This window comes from Papaver somniferum, chromosome 2 (genome assembly GCF_003573695.1).
Source record: "Papaver somniferum cultivar HN1 chromosome 2, ASM357369v1, whole genome shotgun sequence".
Taxonomy (NCBI): Eukaryota; Viridiplantae; Streptophyta; class Magnoliopsida; order Ranunculales; family Papaveraceae; genus Papaver; species Papaver somniferum.
Window position 1 is genome coordinate 22536430 of NC_039359.1, and position 8010 is coordinate 22544439.

At 38.9% G+C, this 8010-nt stretch overlaps 1 pseudogene; it reads right to left on the minus strand.

The window, feature by feature from the left end:
- Positions 1–3464: 3464 nt before the first annotated feature.
- LOC113354722 lies at positions 3465–3564 on the minus strand (annotated as a pseudogene).
- Between the last annotated feature and the right edge of the window lie 4446 nt (positions 3565–8010).

Sequence of the window (8010 nt, forward strand, 5' to 3'; positions counted from 1 at the left end):
TCCATAAAAACATCTATCTCTTGGATACTACCCCTGCGGATTTCACCGAAGCTCTGACTAGAGCGAAGGCAGTCCGGGTCAAAGAAAAGATCCTTAGCTACACGATATTGAGCAGATGATAGACACACTTTTGTGTGCGATTTGTCTCGATTCTATATATTGTTAGGGCTCATTTTTGTACTTATTATGGTGTTTTATTTATTTGTAGGTATTTTTGGCCAATAAACATTTTTGAAAAAAATGGCTCGAAAAGTTGTCGGAAAGCACCCGGAGGACACTTGCTATTTGGCCCCCCGGTTTGGATAAGGGGCACCCTCAGGACACCCCCAAGGCAGATGTTATTCTCACCCCCACTCTGGATAGGGGGCGACCACCTTTCTTCCCAAACTCAAATTTCAAATTGGCGGGAAAATAGTGCAGACACATGCAGATTTAATGTTGGAGTTTTGAGCGATTTCTATGGAGATTCAATGGCTTATTTTCGTTGGAATGGACCTGTTAGAGCCTGACAGGGTTGGTGTGTATGTTTGGATCGAGTATTTTGGGATGGACAACCGTGTTGGAGTGAAACAGAGGAGGTGGAAGTTTATCGAAGTTATGTTGATGACTAGGAGCAGATTTAGTCGGAGTTTGACGTGGATATTTGTTGGGATTCACTATATTCATCAAAACAGGGATGGTAATCCCTCTAGATTCGAAAATAGATGAGGAAATCATCGAGTTGTCTAAAACAGGGAGGTGAAGTTTTTCACGGGATTTTGGTTGATATATGGGAACTATCAGGTAGATAAGGAAATAAGATTCTCTGTTGAAGTTAAGACTATCTTTGAGAGAGTCTGGGACGTTGGATTATACTTGGAAGACGCGTGAGAAGCAAAACAGGGAGTGTTTGAAGCCGCGTATGAGGATATGGAAAGAATAGATAAAACCCTTAACTTTGGCAAAAATAAAAAGGAGATTTCTTGGATATTAAATCGACCTGTGGGCTATAAAAGGAGTTGGGATAACTCATAGAAGGGGGACGAAGCCTTTCAGAGAAGTTTAGAACACCACAGATCTCTAGAGATCGAGTTGCAGAAAAATACAATATTCTGTTGTTGCTGCTGAAGAGGAAGAACACGAAGAACATTGACGTACAAGTATCTGTCGCAGAACACTATCGTTATTCAACAGCAGAACCCATCTATCGTTTATCAACAGTGATTGCATTAGGTCTTTAGCTATTGTTTCCTCTTTGTAACAGAGATTCTGCAACACCTTCACACTGTTGCGAATCGGCTGTGTTATCATTTTTTCACCTCCTTGTACACTTTTGAGCTATAAAAACATATTTTGAGAACATGGTTAGTATGAGGAGCTAAACCCCATTGCTGAGGCGATATAGGAAGCTATTTTTCCAACAAAAAGTGGTATATTCTTATTTATTTATTTATCGCAATTATTTTTATGATTGTTTTGCCTTGAGTGAAAATTGTTTGAATGATTCTTGTTAAGCAATTGTTATTTTATTGATAGAGCATGCTTGGACCTAGGTTTTTGATGTTCTATGCTTCGGATTTACACTTGTTATTTTGAGAATCTACTTGTTGCAATAGTTTAGAATCAAATTGAACGAAAAAAAGTTGCATGAATATAAATATTGGATTAAATCACTTTGAATTTGCAAAATAGTGGAATCTTAGCCTCAGTGTTCTTTTAATATCGATATCAACTTTGATTGAGTTTGCTATAATTTTTAGTGAGTTTTGTATTTTAATATTAGAATTTAAGTCTAATTAATATCATTCACAAGTCTGAGAATCGAACCACTTTTACCACTATCTACAAATCACATCAATTTTTGGCGCCGCTGCCGGGGACTTGTTTTTAGGGTTTTAGATTTATTTTATTTTAAATTTTTAAATTTTTTTATTATTTTTGTTCTTTTTTTATGTTTTTGGGTATTTATCTTATGTCTACAGGTTTTGGATCATAAAGAAAATTGAGCCAAGGAGTTTGGTGATTTCATAAAGACTTGGAGCTAAAGATTAAAGCAAAAAGAACAGAAAAGAAGACAATTTTATTTTAGACAATTTTAGTTTAGGGTTTGTTTATTTTCTTTTAGAAAAAAAAATGTATTAGGGTTTATTGCTTTTGTAATTTTTCTTTACTTTTTGGACTTTTGGACTTTGGGACATTATTTTTTTTACTACCTTACGGAAGGGTACTTTAAATATAAAGTGTTTGCAGAGAAGGAGGACAATTACGATATTGTCTCTGCACCTTGGGTTCGTACACTAGACATCGGAGTCAGTGGCCCGAGTCGACTACAACCGATTCATCCCCTGTCTGGAATGGGAGGTAAGATTCTAAACACTCGCGAATCCCCTGTCAGCGAGTTACTGGACTCCTTCGTATGCATATATGTTGAGGACTGAATACAGACATTTATTTTTCTAGTAAAGGGCAAGGCTTGGACATACAAGATAAGGGTTCGGATTTCATCACCGTTTTCTTCTTGCCCGCTTTAGGAACATGTAACCTACGCGAACCTAAGCCTAAAATTTTGACTAGAACGAGACCGATAGGGTAACGAGCTTAACAGGAAAGTCATTCGAAAAATATTGGTTACTCTTTTAAGCATACTTCGAAGTTCTTGACGGTTTCTGTAAGTTGAATGCGTGACTGCGCCGCCTTATAATACCGGTGAGGCCTTGGGTATCAAAGCTCCACCGAGCTTCCCTCGCCTCCATTCAACTTAAGTTAACTCGGATTGATTCCAGAGGGGTTTGCTTAAATTGTAACGAGTTCCCGTTCGAAGGATTAGAAGCTGGTCTAGAAACAATCTAAGTGGAGCCATCATGCTTTTTGTTTGCTAGAAACCAATAGGTTTGTTTTGGTTGAGTCGGCCTTGATCTTTGTTTGCTTACCCTTCCAATTTAGAAAATTCTATTGTATGCCTGAACGTAAAAGAGATGCACTAGGTAGATTTTTTAAAGAGAAACCTAGTAGTTCGAAGCATATCGATTACCTTAATCTAGAGAGTCCGACTTTTGAAGAGTCTATTTTTGAACGTCCTTTGACTGAGGAGAGAATCCTTGTTGCTCTGATAGCGCCAGAAATGGCAACTTTGAAAGCTTTGTTGAATCCAACTAGGACTACTCGTCCTTCGTGTATTAAGTTAGCTGAAACGGAGGCACCCTATGAACTAAAACCTGGGACCTTACAGATGCTCCCAATCTTTTTAGGGAAAGAAAATGAAAACCCTTATTATCATGTTAGGGATTTTGAGGAAATTTGTAGTACTCTAAGAATTAGAGGCTTAGATGATGATGCTTTGAAACTTAGGTTATTCCCATTTTTCCTGAAAGATAAGGCCAAGTCGTGGCTATATAGTTTGGACTCCGAGTCAATTGAGACATATGAACAACTTACATCTGTCTTTTTCAATAAGTTTTTCCCTAGGCACAAAACATCGTTTATTAGGACGCAAATATGCACATTTTCACAACAAGAGGGAGAATCTTTATATAGGTATTTGGAAAGGTTCAATGATTTATTATCCCAGTGTCCTCATCATGGTTTAGAAAAGGTTAGGCTAGTTCATATCCTTTATGAGGGTTTAGATTATTCCACAACGACCATGGTTGAGTCTCTATGCACTGGTGGATTTGAAAACCAAACTGTTGATGCGGCGATGAAATTTTTTAATGAAATCGCCGAAAAAACCCAGCAATGGGAAAATAGTAGGGCACCCCAGAAAACAATTCTTTTAAGTAGAGGAAATGTTAATAGGGTAGAAGGAGGTTATGAATCAGATGCCAAAATTGCTGATATAGCAAAAAGGTTAGAAGCCTTAGAAGTGGGCCAAACTAGTGGTAGAGTGGAGCCTTTTTGGGAAGGCCAGAATATTGAAGAGCAAGCCAATTCTCTTTATAATAACACTAGATTTGATAACTGTCAAAAGATTGACCCATATTCAGAAACCTATAATCCTGGTTGGATAAACCATCCGAACCTTTCGTGGTCTAAGGGCCAAAGTCAAGGTCAGTTTAGTAATTCTAATACTCCCCCAGGTTTTGGCTATACTAAGAATCCTTCAGGACTAGCTCAGTTTCAGAATCAGTCAGATAAGAAAATCCTAAGTTTAGAGGAATCTCTCGCCTTGTTAACTCAGCAAACTGCAAAATTTCAGTTATCCGTAGAACAGAGTCTACAAGCTAGTAACAGGATAGGACAAGAAAATAGTCAGGCTATTTCCGGGTTAAAAACCCAGGTTGGTATGATAAATGATTCTTTGAGAGAAAAAGGTAAGTTTCCTAGTCAAACACAACCCAACCCTAGAGGAGTTTATGAATTAGGTGCAAAACCATCGAATCAATCGAATGCTGTTAGAACCTTTAGGAGTGGTAGAGTTGCAGACAATAAGGTAACCATGCCCGATAGTGAACATACTGTATTTCACCCCTCAGAATCTCACCTCTCAGGACCAGTAGCTGAGGAGACTGATAAAGTTTCTGATGATGTGAATTCGGTTCCTGAAAGGTCTGATTTTATGCTTAGAGCCCCATTTCCTCAGCTATTAGTACCAACAAAGAAGGAATCGAACTTTAATGACATATTGGATGTTTTTAAGCAAGTTACCATAAACCTTCCTTTATTAGATGCAATTAGGAAAATTCATTCTTATGCCAAGTTCCTTAAGGATATGTGTACGCTAAAGCGAAAACTTAGCGTCCATAAGAAAGCCTTTTTAGCTAGTCACGTAAGTTCAATCATTCAGAACACCACAACTACAAAGTACAAAGACCCAGGTTCTCCTACCATTGCTTGCACAATAGGTAACTTCCGGGTAGAAAAATCTTTACTTGACTTAGGAGCCAGTGTGAACTTACTGCCATTCCATGTATACTTACAGCTAGGACTTGGTGAAATGAAACCTACTCAGATGACACTGTAGTTAGCTGATAGGTCTGTTAAAATCCCTCGAGGTGTTATCGAGGATGTTCTTATTGAGGTCAACAAGTTTATTTATCCAGTGGATTTCGTGGTCCTAGATACCCAACATGTCCCTGACCCAGAGAACCAGATACCTGTGATTTTAGGTCGCCCATTTTTAGCTACGTCTAATGCGATCATTAACTGTCGAAATGGTGTGGTGAGTTTATCTTTTGGTAATATGACTATAGAGATGAACATTTTTAATGTCAGTAAGCAACCTCATGAGATAGATGACACATGTGTTGAAGAGGTGAACATGATAGAAGCCTTAGTTCAGGAGTCATTACCAAACATTTTGTCTGAATACCCATTAGAAAGTTGTCTATCCCATTTTGGTTTAGATTTTGACGACGATAGCACTATTGAACAGGTGAATGCTCTATTAGATTCTACCCCTGTGTTAGACACTGATAGATGGAAAGCTAGGTTCGAACCGTTACCAGTGTCTGAGACTACCCTAATTCCTTCTTTAGAAGAGCCCCCAAAGTTGGACCTTAAACCACTACCCGATACTCTAAAGTATGTGTTTTTAGGCCCATCTGAGACTTTACCTGTGTTTGCAGCTTCCGATTTAGATAGTGATCAGGAAAGTAGGCTAGTAAATGTACTTCAAGATAATAAAGAAGATTTAGGGTGGACTATAGCAGACATTAAGGGTATAAGTCCTACTGTGTGTATGCATCAGATTCATTTAGAGGAAGACTCCAAACCTTCTAGGGAGATGCAACGTCGACTGAACCCTAACATGAAAGAGGTAGTTCGAAAAGAGGTGCTTAAGTTGTTAGATGCGGGTATTATTTACCCAATTTCAGACAGTAAGTGGGTCAGCCCTGTTCAGGTTGTCCCCAAGAAATCAGGTATCACTGTAGTCCAGAATGATAATAATGAATTAATCCCAACCCGAGTGACCACGGGATGGCGGCGTGTGTGTATTGACTATAGGAAATTGAACAAGGTCACAAGGAAGGATCACTTTCCCCTTCCTTTTATCGACCAAATGCTAGAGCGATTAGCTGGACATAGTCACTATTGCTTCTTAGATGGCTACTCCGGTTATAATCAGATCGTTATTGCCCCAGAAGACCAAGAGAAAACCACTTTTACCTGTCCCTTTGGTACCTTTGCGTATAGACGCATGCCTTTCGGGCTATGTAATGCCCCTGCAACTTTTCAGCGTTGTATGATGAGCATATTTTCTGATATGGTAGAACGGTTCTTAGAGGTCTTTATGGATGATTTTTCAGTGTTTGGTTCATCTTTCGATGAGTGCTTGCATCATTTGACATTAGTGTTGACTAGGTGTAAGGAAAAAAATTTAGTGCTTAATTGGGAAAAATGCCATTTCATGGTTAAATCAGGAATTGTGTTAGGGCACATCGTCTCTTCAAAGGGTATAGAGGTAGACAAAGCCAAAGTTGACCTTATTAAGACTTTACAGGTCCCAAAAACCGTAAAAGATATTAGGTCATTCCTAGGGCATGCAGGTTTTTACCGTCGATTCATTAAGGATTTTAGCTTGATTTCTAGACCTCTTTGCAATTTGCTTGCAAAAGATGTTAAGTTTGTCTTTGATGATGCTTGTTTAGAGGCTTTTGAGAAGCTTAAAACTTTACTCACTACTGCCCCGATAGTCCAGGCACCTAACTGGAACCTACCCTTTGAGATTATGTGTGATCTTCAGATTATGCTATAGGCGTTTTAGGACAACGAGAAAACAAATTACTCATGTGATTTATTATGCTAGCAAAACTCTGAATGATGCCCAAATGAACTATACAACTACCGAGAAGGAACTTTTAGCCATCGTGTTTGCCTTGGATAAGTTTATCCTACCTATTAGGTTCTAAGATCAATCTATACAGATCATGCTGCTTTGAAATACCTTTTATCTAAGAAGGATACCAAACCTAGATTGATTAGATGGATCCTTTGTTACAGAATTTTCCAGACATTAGAGAAAAAGGGTGCAGAAATGTAGTAGCAGACCACTTGTCTAGGCTAGTTGTTAGTTCCCCTAGTGATTCCCTTCCTATAAGGGATAGTTTCCTGATGAACAATTTCTCTGTTTCCCAATCACCTTGGTATGCAAATATAGTGAATTATCTTGTTACTGGTCGAACCCCTCAACATTGGGGTAAGCAAGATCGTTCTAGGTTTTTAGCCGAGGTTAAGCATTTCTTTTGGGACGATCCTTATCTGTTTAAGTATTGTCCGGACCAGATTATTAGGAGATGTATCTGAGAGTGACCAGTCTAGTATTATCTCCTTTTGTCATGAACATGCATGTGGGGGTCATTTTAGTGCTAAGAAGACTGCTGCTAAGATTTTGCAGTGTGGATTTTACTGGCCTTCGTTGCTTAAAGATTCCCATAGTCATTGTGTTTCTTGTGAGCGTTGCCAGAAGTTAGGAACCATTTCCCGTAGAAATATGATGTCTTTGAACCCTATTTTAGTGATTGAGGTCTTTGATGTGTGGGGCATTGATTTTATGGGTCCATTTCCTATTTCGTTTGGTTATCTTTACATACTTGTCGCTGTAGACTATGTGTCTAAGTGGGTTGAGGCGGTTCCGTGTAAAACGAATGACCACAGGGTCGTAGTCCAGTTTTTGAAAGAGAATATACTTACACGTTTTGGTACGCCGCGAGCTATAATTAGTGATGGAGGTTCACACTTTTGCAATAGACCGTTTGCTCTTTTAATGAAACAATACGGTATTACCCATAAAGTAGCAACCCCATATCACCCTCAGACTAGTGGTCAGGTAGAGGTTTCCAATAGGGAAATTAAACGTATTCTAGAGAAAACAGTTAATCCAAACAGGAAAGACTGGTCGTCGAGGCTTACTGATGCCTTATGGGCTTACCGTACTGCGTTTAAGACACCCATTGGAATGTCACTTTATTGTTTAGTGTTTGGCAAGGCATGTCACCTGCCTGTTGAGTTAGAGAATCGAGCCTATTGGGCTATTAAGAACTTAAAATTTTCACTTGACAAGGCAGGAGCTCAAAGAAAGCTCCAGCTCAATGA